Source organism: Ahaetulla prasina, chromosome 1 (assembly GCF_028640845.1).
Source record: "Ahaetulla prasina isolate Xishuangbanna chromosome 1, ASM2864084v1, whole genome shotgun sequence".
Classification (NCBI taxonomy): domain Eukaryota; kingdom Metazoa; phylum Chordata; class Lepidosauria; order Squamata; family Colubridae; genus Ahaetulla; species Ahaetulla prasina.
Window position 1 is genome coordinate 157,343,527 of NC_080539.1, and position 14,110 is coordinate 157,357,636.

The window sequence follows — 14,110 nt, forward strand, 5'->3', positions numbered from 1 at the left end:
CTGGGTGCAATTCAAAGTACAGATTTTGAAGTTTAAAACTTGGAATGGTCTAGAACCAGAAGTGTGGGAGATAAGGTGGAAGTTTGAATTCCTCAGAACAAAAAAATTCAGAGAATGACAACAAGCAACTGTCTCTTGGCATGGACTACGGAAAACATAAAACAGAAAAGTAGAGAAAGCAGAAGGAAAAGGCAGTGTTATTAAGCCCAAAACATTTTAAGGAGCGATAGCAATAAGTGTCAGAAGCAATAAAATGTTGGAAATGGCTTCATTTCTGATATATCAATAATGATTCCTTCCTAGCTGTGGTGTGTCAAGTTTCTGGGAAGCTTCAGTCACATTTAATCTGACAAGAAGAGCGTGACACAATATAAGAACTGTCTTCTCTCTTACAAGTACCTGCCAGAATACCAAGACCATCTCCAGTTACCCTGCTCTGTGATCCCTTATAGTTCAATATTGTCAAGATTGAAAACATCTTTCCAACAGGCATCCACTAACTCTCCATCTTTATTGACGACCATCTTATAGGGATTCAGTGTATGAACTATGAACAGCACTAACATGTGTGCGTGTGTGTATGAACAGAACAAACGACTAGGGGTAGAATATCAGTATGCAACTCTTTAAACCAGCTATGTCTTTACTTGAGACCTCTTGATTGTGCATGGGATACCCCAAAGTCTCTGTACTACATTGCTCTCCTTATGTCAGATGGCAGAGCTCTCTCTTTTTTTTTTTTTACAAAAGCTTTTAGTTAAAAATGGGTGGAGTGTTATCCAGAGATTAAAATACTAGCAGTCCAAATCCCAACATGTTTAAGAGATGCCACATTGGGGAAGCCCGACTACTTCCAACACCATCATTTACATAAAAGTTATGTCATTGGAATCTGAAGTCAACTTTATTGGTCATCACTGCGCAATACAAATCTGTCATATAGCATAGCAGTTGCGTCCTGTTTCATAAATAGGTTACAAAATTTTTGCTCATCAGTACAGACTGCATATAGTAAGTTCATATGTCAAACCGGCATGGCCAAAAGAACAATAGAAGATAGGACTTTCATTCCTATTCAAGTCTTGACAGTCAATCTGTCTGAACATTACCTATTTCTCACGCTAAAAAGCAGTTAAAGAAAATTAGGGAGAACCACGTATTTAATTTAGAGGTCACCTAACTCTATAAGACTCTTTGTGGCTGACCACATTAAAAACAATAAAACATTGAAAACAAAGCTCATACGCCACTGGGGGAAAAAAATGGTATTTAACAGGCTAAAATTCTATAAAGACTTGTGGTCACCTTACTCCAAGGTCTAACGGAACAGCCAAGATGTCAATGCTTTTTTGACTATCATCAGATGGGATTTCTGAAGAGATGCTGTTCCCGAGGAGGAGAGAAAGAACATATTTTCCAGATGCTGAGAAATGGCATAGTTTGATTGAATACCACTATTGATTCTTAGACACTTAGATCAGGGGTGTCAAACGCACAGCATCACATTGTCATCACATGACATATCGTGACTTGCCCCCCTTCACTAAAATGGGGTGGGCGTGGCCAGTGCGTGACGCATCTGGCCCGCTGGCCATCAGTTTGACAGTCCTGACTTAGATTTTCTCCATAATGACCTGTCCTAATCTGGTCTTTTGGGCCTTCTTAGGCTCTTAGCATGGGTTAATTTATAAAATGTGTCAGATGGCTCTGTCAGGTCCTACCAAAAACTAGAAGTTTATGCTTGCAGTTACAAATGGCCAGGATGGCTATTTCCCGCTGCCTCCTACTAGGAGATTGGAGATCTATTTCTGTAGCCTGTTCAAGCTAAAGGAATAGGATTTGTCAGAGAATATTCCCATTAGAATAGTTTTATAGATACACTAACTTAAACGGAGTGCAGTATCAGGTCTATAAATTTTACAGGAAGATAATCCATAGTCAAGAAAGATAGGAAGAAGGGTTCCTTTCATTTACAAAGAGGAGGCAGCTCAACCTTGACAAATGCTGGCTTGATAAGTTATGTGTACTTTGATATTTTTAACCCTTTGTAAGATGTTCAAAGCTGTATGGCTAGTAGGCAGCCTTAATACAGAATTCATCATCATCAATTGCAAAAGGCAGCTTTATTTGGAACACCCCCATGATGTTGAATTTAATACTATCAAACAACAACGTCTACATATTCCAGGTTCTTCAAAGGACAAATAGACAGATAAGAAATGCCAAATTCAGTCTAAACATCTGGCTGAAAGTGTGACCAACTGTAACAATGTGAAAATTACAAAGCATCATTTAAATCAGGAAGGGATAGAGGGAGGTCAATGGCTGCATTCCAAAAAACAGATAGTCCTAGGATTTTTGGTTTAATGGAGAGAGGAGGGGGTGGAGTTTTAAAAAAGTCAATTAATTCTGTGCAAAGCTTAAGGCACCCATTTGTCTCTTAACTTTCCAATTTTGCCAAGCATCAGAAAAGGAGGTAGAGGAATTTTTAGCTCAACCTTGTTTGAAAGCACAAAAGGTATGCTATACTCTGGCTCAAAATCTGTACATTTCCTTATTTTTAAATGAAAAGTAGTTACTATATTTGTTTTAATAGGTTTTGAAGCAAAATCATGTCACACACAACTGTAGTGGTTACAGATTTATTTCATAATAACAGAAAACTGCAACGAGAAGGCCATTCATTTTGCTTATTATTTTTATGGGGGGGGGCCATTACAGCCACGTTCTTTTTCTTCCACATAAAATTTCCGTTACATATACTTCATTTGTGAAAACACCCGTCCGTTCAGAATTGGATCTCCTTTCCCTTTCTATTGCCATATAAAGTAGTCATTTCTGATGCTGTGAAATCCATTCATCACATCTCCCTCCCTCTGACAAACATCAGTTCTTCTACCATGATAAATATAGTATATGCTTTAGTCTATGGTTCGCAATGTTTTGGTGGTATATAACTACTGGTGCTATGCCCTTTTGTTAACCTTCAATTTCCTTTAATATTTTTTCCCATCTAATAACAGAGGATTCTCTCTCTCTCTCTCTCTCTCTCTCTCTTTCCCCCTCCCTGCCCCCTCCCTCCTTCTCTCCCTCCCTTTCTCTCCGCCCCCCCAGATTTATTGAATATGAGAACATTTCCTTGTATGGTCAAAGCAGCATCACTCAAACTGGATCCCCTGGAATTTGGGGGCTACCGCTTCCGGATGACCCAGCCTTATAGGTACAACCCTGGTGGTAATTTTGGGAACTATAATCCCAGGGTATCTGAATGTCATTGGTTTGGAGAAGGTTGCTGCATTGGACAAGATTCTTGGAGGTGGAAACTATTTCTTTTTTCTTAACGATCATCAGTGAAATTAACATTAGATATACATCTGTTGATTTCGTTCATTTATTTAGATTTATTAGCTTTCCAACTTTAATGGACTCTGGGAAGCATATGAAACTGGAAAATCCATGCAACAACTACAGGTTGTTCTCAATTTACGACCACAACTGAGCCCAAGATTTACGTTGCTAAGTGAGAAATTTGTTAAGTGATTCTTGCCCCATTTTATGACTTTCCTTGACAAATTTGTTAAGTGAGTCACTGCAGTTCTTAAATGAGTAGCACAGGTATTAAGTGAACCTGGATTCCCCATTGACTTTGCTTGTCAGAAGATCGTAAAAGGGGGTTGCATGACCTCGGGACACTGCAGCCATCATAAATGTGAGTCACTTGTCAAACATCCAAACGTAAATCACGTGACCATGGGGATGCTGCAATGGTTGTAAGTGTGAAACATGGTCATAAGGGGCTTTTTTCAGTGCTGTTATAACTTCAAACAGTTAGTAAGTGAACTGTTGTAAGTCGAGGACTACCTGTAAAACATCAAACCAACCTCTTATAATCAACATAAATCAAACAAAATGGCGGCCCTAGACAAACAGCAATGCATTAAACCAAAGCCTGGCACCAAAGCCAGGTTTTCAGAACTTTCTGGAGCTCTCCAGGAGAAAGGGCACAGTCCTTATTTCTGAAGGAGGGGTTGCTCTCCCAAAGGGTTGGGGCCACGACAGAGAAGGCATGCTTCCTTACTTCCGCAAGATGTCTTCATTTAACAGAGGGCCCCTAGAGAACACCCACTCTGCCACAATATACCTGGCTGGTTGGCAGAAACAATTGGTGTCAAGTAGATATCAAGGCAATATGCCATTCAGAACTTTATAGATAATAACCAGCACCTTGAATTACACTCAGAAGTTGACTGACAGCCAATGCAGCTTATGTAGTTGGCAGTGACACCTAGGTGTGCAATGCAGCACTGTAACTAATGCAGCTACATTTTAAATCAGGGATCTCCAACCTTGGTCCCTTTAAGACTTGTGGACTTCAATTCAATTTTAAATCACCTGTAGCTTATTGGTGGAGGTCAAATGCATGTAGAGTGCACTGCAATAATCCAAACGTGAGGCAACCAGGGCCTAAGTAACTGTGGGGCTTCCCAAAAGGAAAGAGCACCACTGGTGGTTAAAATGAACCTGTGCAAAGGCCCTCCTGATATCATTTGCCACCTCAAGCAGTAGTTGTGAGTCTAGAAGTACCCCGAAGTTGTGCACTGGTCTTGAATGAGGATGTGCAGCCCCATCTGAGACCAACATTGTTAGCAGCCTTGACCCTGGTAGGCAAAAGAGCCAAAGCCACTCACTCAGTCTTGTTAGGACTGAGCTGAAGTCTGTCTGCCCTATCCAGATCCAACAGTACTGATAAAATGGATTTATGATGAATCTTCACACTTACAGCTGTTGCAACATTCAACATTTGGGAACTTGGCGACTGACCCACATTTATGACCATCACAGTGTCCCATGGTCACATACATCCTGTATGACTTGCCTCTGCTTCAATTCCCTCCACCTGTCCACTCCCCTCCCCCATCTTTGTCCCTTTGTCTGTCCTACACAGCATAGTTAAGTCAAGAGGCGGCTGTATTCTGCTGCTTCGACCTACCTGCTGTGGCTTCCCTGTTGCTTCCCCCAGCTGATCCTCCTTGTCTTGCCTCCCCTCTACTGGGCTTGTAGTGGTGGCAGAAAAGGAGTAGCCCATGGGCTACCCCACTGTAAAGGCGGGGTCTGCTGGGATTATCAGTACTAAGCAATGCAGTCACATGACATTGTGCTTTAAATGCTTTTCTGTCTGTCTGTCTATATCTACCTTATCTTCTATTATCTTTCTGTCTATATCTATCTATCTATCTATCTATCTATCTATCTATCTATCTATCTATCTATCTATCTATCTATCTTATCTATTATCTTTCTTTCTATCTGTCTGTCTGTGTTGTGTCTTGCCCGCCCTCAGAGCAGCCGGGGCCTTCTTATCTGCTCCCGAACACGGAGGAATGTATGCCTTCCAGCCCCAGTCCTGGCTCCATGCCCAGACAAACTGCAGAAGAAGGAGCATCTCCCTGCCCCAGCCCTGACTCCATGCCCAGGCAAACGGAGCAGCTAGACCCCTCCCCCTCCTCCACAGCAGGTGAGCCTGAGGAGGGTTTACTCCCAACAACAGCTGATTGGAGTAATCCTCGCATCAGAAGATTGGATAGGCGGAGGCAACAGAAGGAAGGGAGGGGCAGGCCTTAATGAGTGCTGAGTCATGGAGCCACACCCCATGGCCTATATAAAGGATCTACTTTCTGGCAGTCTCTGAGTCAGGCAAAAGTCGAACTTATCTTGCTGAAGTCACTTACTGGTCTCCTGCCTGCTCTGAGGACTTTGCTAGGACTTTGGGCAGAGCTGCAGAGGCAAGCCTGATTCGGATTTCCCTGACCCAGCCGTCAGCGGAGGAGTGGGACACGACAGTCTGTCTATATCTATCTTATCTTCTATTATCTATCTATCTATCTATCTATCTATCTATCTATCTATCTATCTATCTATCTATCTATCTATCTATCTATCTATCCATCCATCCATCCATCCATCCATCTATATCTATCTTCTATTATCTATCTTATCTTCTATTATCTTTCTTTCTCCCCCTCCCTCTCTAATTCATATGATTTCCCATTTCACAACAAGAGACTCTGGGTCACATGCAATGAATCAAACAACAAATAGATAAAAACAACCACCATAAAAAGATTTAAAAAAATAATTCTTAAAAATGAAAAACAACATGAAACATTTAAAATAGTAACGGCAACTGCAGTCTCAATTGCCACCGTAACCCAAGGACTACCTGTATTTTAAAAAATGATTTTGGTTGTATCTCTCTGCAAAGAGGCAAAGAATGCAAAATGAAACCTCTGCCAAATGAGTGGCTTTCACACAATATTCTAAGGGCCAGATGTGAGCCGCATTACCAAGCTGCCTCACCACCAAAGCTTTTTGCAGGTCTTTCTGATCCAATGTGTTTCTAGGAAAAATTTGGTATCCAAAAGCACTCAGAAATTGTTGGCATTGGTCCTATAAAGGAAGTACCATCATTGGGATTAATTTCTGTTCCTCAATATGAGAATGGCTTTCTGCCCACTTCGGATTTAGCCTAGGTCTATGAGCTCTTATCCAGTCTTATTGCAGCCTGAAGCATTGAACAGAAGTTCCCCTACATTACTTTTTTGGAAATAGCTGTGTTGATGGGAATGGAGTTATCCTAACACACTGCCTCCAGTTCCGGACACATAGAGTTGGCCTAATAAAAACATGGTTTATAGTATCAAAAGCCATTGAGAAATGGAGAAGGTTCAACAGGGCAAGATGGTCCTCTTTATCTCTCTCTTAAGAAGGTCATTTATTACAAGATACTTGACTTACAACTGCCATTGAGCCCAAAATTTTTGTTGCTAAGCGAAACATTTGCTAAGTGAAATTTGCCCCATTTTTCAACCTTTCTTGCTATACTTGGTAAGGAAATCACTGTAGTTGCTAAATTAGTGACATGGTTGTTAAGTGAATCTGGCTTCCCCTATTGACGCTACTTGTCAGAAGGTCACAAAAGGTGATCACATGACCCCCAAAAAACAGCATCTGTAATAAATATGAGTCAGTTGCCAAACACCTGAATTCTGATCACATCACCATGGGATGCTGCAACGGTTGTGTGAAAAATGGTCATAAATTGCTTTTTTCAGTGCTGTTGTAACGCCCAATCAAGGGTGAAATCCAATAGGTTCTGACAGGTTCTGGAGAACCAGTAGTGGAAATTTTTAGCAGTTTGGAGAACCGGCAAATACCACCTCTAACTGGCCTCAGAGTAGGGTAGGAATGGAGATCTTGCAATATCCTTCCCCCAGGAGTGGGGAGGGAATGGAGATTTTGCAGTATCCTTTCCCTGCCATGCCCACCAAGCCACGCCCACAGAACCGGTTGTAAAAAAAATAGGATTTCATCACTGTTTTATGTTATTTTTGTGTAAATGTTTTTGTGTAAATTTTGTTTAAATTTTGTGTAAATTTTGTGTAAATTTTGTGTAAATTTTGTGTAAATTTGTGTAAATGTTGTACCTTGATGAATGTATCTTTTCTTTTATGTACACTGAGAGCATATGCACCAAGACAAATTACTTGTGTGTCCAATCACACTTGGCCAATAAAAATTCTATTCTATTCTATTCTATTCTAAAGTGTGATAGTTGGTTTTTGAGCTCTCTTTGACTCTGTGAGGTTACTGCTTGTTGCAGGGGCCATTTTGTGTAAAGTCCAGCTGCTTTTATATTTTTATTGTGTGTGAGTCAGTTGTGTAGCCATGCCCACCTGGTCACATGACCACCAAGCCACGCCCACAGAACCAGTAGGGAAAAATTTTGAATTTCACCACTGTTCCAAAATGTTCACTAAACGAACTGTTGTAAGTCGAGGACTATCTGTAGGGTACCCAGGGTAGCTTCTATCTCCTAAGACTGCATATAAATAAAGGCAAAAAATCAGTTTCCAGAAGTTGCTGCAATTTTTGAGCTACCAACCTCTCGATTATCTTGCTCTCAAAGAGAATACAGTATGCAGTTCTGGGATTGTAGTCTTCTTTACTTCCTCTCTCAAAATAATATATGAGAGCTTTAGAGATAACCTTAATTAGTGGAGTTCATGTGGAGAACTAAGCATGCAGCCCCTTGCAGAGAACTAAGGGTGTACGGGTGCAAATTATCTATATATTTATTTCAAATTTATTTTAAATTTTAAAACACATTTCAAAATACGTTTGTTTTAAATGTATCATACTTTTGTTCCTTTGAGGTAGTGCTCCTGGCAACTTCTTGGACAAGTCCTGCAGTTTTCTTGGCAGGATTTCAGAAGTGGTTTACTTGCCCACTTGTGAGGGCTGGAAGAGAATGACTGGCCCAAGGTCGTCCAGATGGCTTTCAGGCTAAGGCAGGACTAGAATTCAAGGTCTCTTAGTTTCTAAGTTGGTGCTTTAATCCCCACAGCAAACTGGCTCTTAGAGATCCATAGTATTTTGATGATACATGTCTCCCAATGTTTGTGTGTTAAAAATAGCAAAATGGGTGTCAGCCATTGGGGTTTTGCTGCAATATTTTAGTAATAGCAAAATGGGTATCTGCGTAGTATTGGCTAGTTTGGCAAGTACAGGAGAAAAGTGCTTTCACAGTAGACAGTTGTGAAGTTTTGATTTAACATTGCTTGGCCCATAAAACCCTATGTTTATATTACGCAGTTTTCTAATAAAACCCATGATTTTATATTCCATACAAAATGTTCTTATGTAACTATTTACTTTTATCTATTATGTACTTATGTGGTCTGCCTAATGTTTTATTCATTCTGTGTAGGATGTTGCGTCTGTGTCTGTGTAGCCTTGCTTAGCCTTCAAAGCCACTTATAAATATCCTGAAACACTCATTACTTTTGATGGTGGTGGCAATTGGAGAAAACTGTCCATCGAGGACATTAGGTTACTCTGGGAGAGATGCTTGGAATCTCATGCTGCTTGGAATAGTGGTGAAAAAACCACAGTTCCCTGTAACATACTGATCTACACATCTCTACCAGAGGTGTGTTTCAGCAGGTTCTGACCGGTTCTGGAGAACCGGTAGCAGAAATTCTGAGTAGTTCGGAGAACCGGTAAATACCACCTCTGGCTGGCCCCTCCCCCATCTATTCTCTGCTTCCTGAGTCCCAGCTGATCAGGAGGAAATAGGGATTTTACAGTAACCTTCCCCTGGAGTGGGGTGGGAATGGAGATTTTATAGTATCCTTTCCCTGGAGTGGGGTGGGAATGGGGATTTTACAGTATCCTTCCCTTGCCACATCCACCAAGCCAAGCTACCAAGCCACATCCACTAAGCCATGCCACGCCCACCAAGCCACACCCACAGAACTGGTAGTAAAAAATTTTTGAAACCCACCACTGATCTCTACGTGTGACTAATCAATGGCCATGCATAGTGAGCCTACTACAAATTGTATGTGAACAACATATGGAGGGCTACATGCCATACAAAGCCAGGAAAAAAGATTGAAAAAGAACTGGGAAAAAGTCACACCGGATAGGTGTGGATGTGGGGTGTGCGTGGGAGGTGAAATGTGTGGAAGGACGAAGAAGCCAGGAAGAAAGTAATGGAGAACTTGCCCCTAACCTGGAAAACATGATCAGAAGTCCATGGGCACTATTGGAAAAGTCTTCAGCCAAACCAACAACCAAGCTCATTTGTAATGGTTGATTTATTTTTCTTCTTTGCTATGCAACTGAAAGGAAAAAAGTCATCAGGTTTTACTGTTTCAAAGGTCATGGATGAAATGAAGGAGGAAAAAAAAAGGTACACTGGTTGAGATCCCCTTAAAAAAGGAACAGGCAGAGAGTTGATATTTGTGGCCAGATTATCTCTGTGCAGGAAAGATTGTAATTCATGGGCCACTCACAGCTGGCCAAATATATTCCAAACATCATTTGAAGCTTAAGTTGCTGAATCCAGAATCAAATGAAACCTCTGATTTGTCATCAAAGATAGCTAGACATTTTTGCTTAAAGTCAGGTAGTTGGTTACAAGGGCTTAGGGCCCAGGTGTCAAACTTGCGGCATTGTGTTGCGGTCACATGACATATCGCAACGTTTTCCCCCTTTGTGGAGCTGGGGTGGGCGTGGCCTGCATGTGACGCATCTGACCTGCTCAGCCGCCAGTTTGACACCCCTGGTGTAAGGGAATCAAGGCCGCATTGTCTGTATCACTATGTTTTATGTAGGCCAAATAAAAAATAAAAAATCAGATATGTGGAAGATCAGACTGACTTGAAGTTGAATCCCTACTCATAATGGCAGCTTCTAATCCAATGTTATGTTGGTGCAACGCTGAGATAAATAGGACGCTTGAAAGCCTCATGAAATAAACATGCTCTTAAAAACTTAATATATGGAAATAATAACCAAGGGGAATAATATGTTTGAGTCTTCAGTATAGATATTAAAACAAAATGGATATTAAGAGGTCTTCTAATATTATTAAATGATTACCATTGTTCTTCTTTCGATGAAATATGACCACTGTACAAATTACAGTGAATTTAATTTCTTCTCTATTCTCATTGTTTTTCTTTCATGTTTTTATCTTGCCTTCCACCGGCTTAATAGCCTAGTAAGCACACTAGGCTGCTTAATAAATTGGAACAGATATTTTAAATTCAGGAATGATGAAAGTTGTGCTTCATAAGAATATTTTAATCCATCGTTCCTCTTATATGACAGAACATGGAGGCATTTGGAATGACGAGTGTGCCCCCAATTGACAGGTGTTTGTTTATTGCCAAGCTGTTGGTTCATCTGCTGTGAGATTTACTGAAAAGGCAGGGGAGAGGATAAGGAATGCATTAATGTAAATAGCCGACTGTTATGCAATGAAGTGTTGCTAGTGAGGAAAATGGCTGAGACTTGGAAAAGTCATGAAGTTGATGTTGGTTATCAAAGGAAAACTATTTTACAGTACAATGTCAGGCACTTAAATTCAGAAGCAAGTCTTTTGGAGCTTAATGAGGCTTACACCCTTGTAAATATGTTAAGGATTCCATGCAGTCCCCATGAGGGATTTGGCACATACCAGAGAGTATTTACGTTATTAATAGTTTACAGTTAACTGTGTCAATCCAGATTGCAAGGAATACATGTAGGCCATCTCTTCCTAGCATTGTTTACATAAAGATGCATGCTCGTATACATTATTCAGAGCACGTGAATCAATTAAAATGTCAATTCGAAAAAGAAAACACCAAAAAACGTAACGAACAGTTGTTCCAAGTAAAAACAAAAACCAATAAATAGATATATTTTTTTTGCATGGCAGAGAAAAGAAAAAGAAAAGTTCTCAGATCCTGTTGGAAGACAATAAAAAAAAAAATCTAGATAAAACTCTTCATAATCTGGGGAAAAGTGTGCAGCAGTTTTTGAGAAGATCCAGCCAATCTCACCTCCATCATACTTTTGGATATAATTTTATTACACAAGAATTATATCCTGCATCCTATTGCGGGACGTGTCTTGGCAGCAGCACACTGCAGATTGCAAAGCAGCATTGATACACTGTAATCTGCAAACAGAAATTTGCTCCCTGACCATCGCTTATTCCCAAAGAAATATCCTTCCCTTCCCACCTTGTTGCTTTCTAGCTATTTTAGAGTGAGTGTGTGGCAGACTCACTCATCTTATCAGAGGAGTTCATAGGAATCATATTGATGAGAATAAAGTGGGGAAAATGTGCAGCAGTACTAAGGTTGCCTTTGACCTATGTGAAAATTAATCCTTTGACAGAGGTGGCTGAAAAAAGTTTTTTGCTTGTTGGTTTGATGAGAAAGACTAATTCAGAAAGTGATTCTCTTGGGTACCTTAGTCCTAATTCAAAACAATAAGTTTGATCTAATGGTAAAGGCATCAAGCTAGAAATCAGGAGACTGTGAGTTCTAGTCCCGCCTTAGCAGTCGTGGGTTGCCCCCGATTCGAACCGGTTCTATAGAACCAGCGAGAGGCTCCACCCACTGACCCATCATCAAAAGTGATCGGCGCATGCGCAGAAGCTTCTGCATATGCGCAGAAGAGGGAGCACATGCGCGCGTGGAGCAAGAACGCGGGCACGATGTGAACCGGTAGTAAAGGTAAGTTGAACCCACCCCTGCGCCTTAGGCATAAAAGCTAGCTGTGTGATTTTGGGCCAGTCACTCTCTTAGCTCAACCCACCTCACAGGTGGGTTTTTTTAAAGAATAGATAAAGGTGGAAAATAAATAAATAAATAAATAAATAAATAAATAAATAAATAAATAAATGTGTTATTATCCCTAGGGCAGCAAAAACTGCTGCTATTTCTATTTTATGAATTACCCAAAGAAATGTGTTCCTCATAGGAAGCTTAGTGATTAAATTAGCAATGAATTCAAACCCTTTTAATTGTTCCCCCATATTCAGGACAGAACTGTCGATTTGCTGGGATTTCCCCCACCTCGAACTTTTGCTCATTAATCCCATTGCTATCATCATTTAGAAAGCCCCCCATTTTTAAAAAAATTATCTATAGACATCTTGTAAGTCGCATTTTATAGGACTGCAAGCCCACGTGTGATTTTTTTTTTAGTACTTTGGGGCAGAAGTGCTTCCTTTATCGTCATTGGCTTTAGTTTAGGTTGGTATTTATCACAGTACAGTGCTATTATATAAATTAACTGTAAATTAAATTAAAATTGCATTAAATGTATTTTAATTAAGTATATAAGTAGATGAGAACCAAAGCATGAGTTAAAATGATTGATTAGCAGTCTCTTCTAATATGAAATGTGCCTACTGTAAAACTGAAGCTTGATTCCCACAATTGCTTGGACAACTGAGCTGCTAGATGTTCTAAAACAGGGGTCTCCAACCGTGGCAACTTTAAGCCTGGAGGACTTCAACTCCCAGAATTCCCCAGCCAGCTGCTTCCTTGAAGTCCTCCAGGCTTAAAGTTGCCAAGGTTGGAGACCCCTGTTCTAAACAACCTCTATCCAATGGATTTTCTTCTCTAGGCATTTTGAAGGCTGCTGCTCTCAGAAAGAGTGGCTTCTAAGTCATTATTATTGATGGGATAGTGCAAGGGTCTGCAGCTTTAAACACTCAAAGAGCCATTTGGACCCGTTTCCCACAGAAAAGAAAACACAAAACCTGGGTGGGCATGGCCAATTCGACATCACTCACTTCCACCTGTCACATGACCCCCCTCTAGCAATGCCTACCCAGCAGGTCATTAGGATAGAGAACCGGTTGTTAAAAAACACCGGGAGCCACAAAACCCTTTTGACATCTCTCTCTCTCTTTCTCCCTCCCCCCTCTCTCCCTCTCTCTTCCCTTCTCTCTCTGTCTCTCTCTATGTCTGTCTCTCTCTGTCTCTCTCTGTCTTTGCCCAGGCCGCTTCTCCATCCCCCACCATCGCCCTTACTTTCTCAGGTCAGGCGAGGAGGGGAGGTCGAGGGGTGGAGCCAGCCTGTGATGGGATCACCTGACAGGGAGCCACAGCAGAGGGCCCAAAGAGCCGTATGCGGTTCCAAAGACACAGGTTGCTGACACCTGGGATAGTGGATAAAATACAGGGAGCTCTCGTATCAATGAGATGGTCTTAACAGGAAGTTCAACAATGGTCAAAAACCTTTCCCAATAGTACTAAGTGTAAATTGCATGTACAAGGAAGAAGACAATAATTATGTAGTAGCAATCGAGCAATAGAATGGCCTCCCCCCCCCATACAAAAGAACACATTCAACTGAGGCTTAAGAACAAATTTGCTGTACAAATATATTTTAAATGTTGAGATTGTTCACTGCAATTTTAACTGCCCGGTGATCTGAGTTTATTGATTCCCTCCCCCATTTGTTCTGTTCTTGTAAGCCAGGGGTATCAAACTCGTGTCGTCACAGCATCATCACATGACGTATAGGGACTTTTTTCCCCTTTGCTAAACCAGGCAGGGGCGGGGCCAGCACGTGATGCAATTGACCTGCGGGCCGCGAGTTTGACACCCCTGTTGAAAGCTACCTTGAAATTTTTTTTTAATTTTTTAATTTACATTTATATCCTGCCCTTCTCCGAAGATTCAGGGCGGCTTACAGTGTATAAGGCAGTAGTCTCATTCTATTTGTATATTTTTTACAAAGTCAACTTATTGCCCCC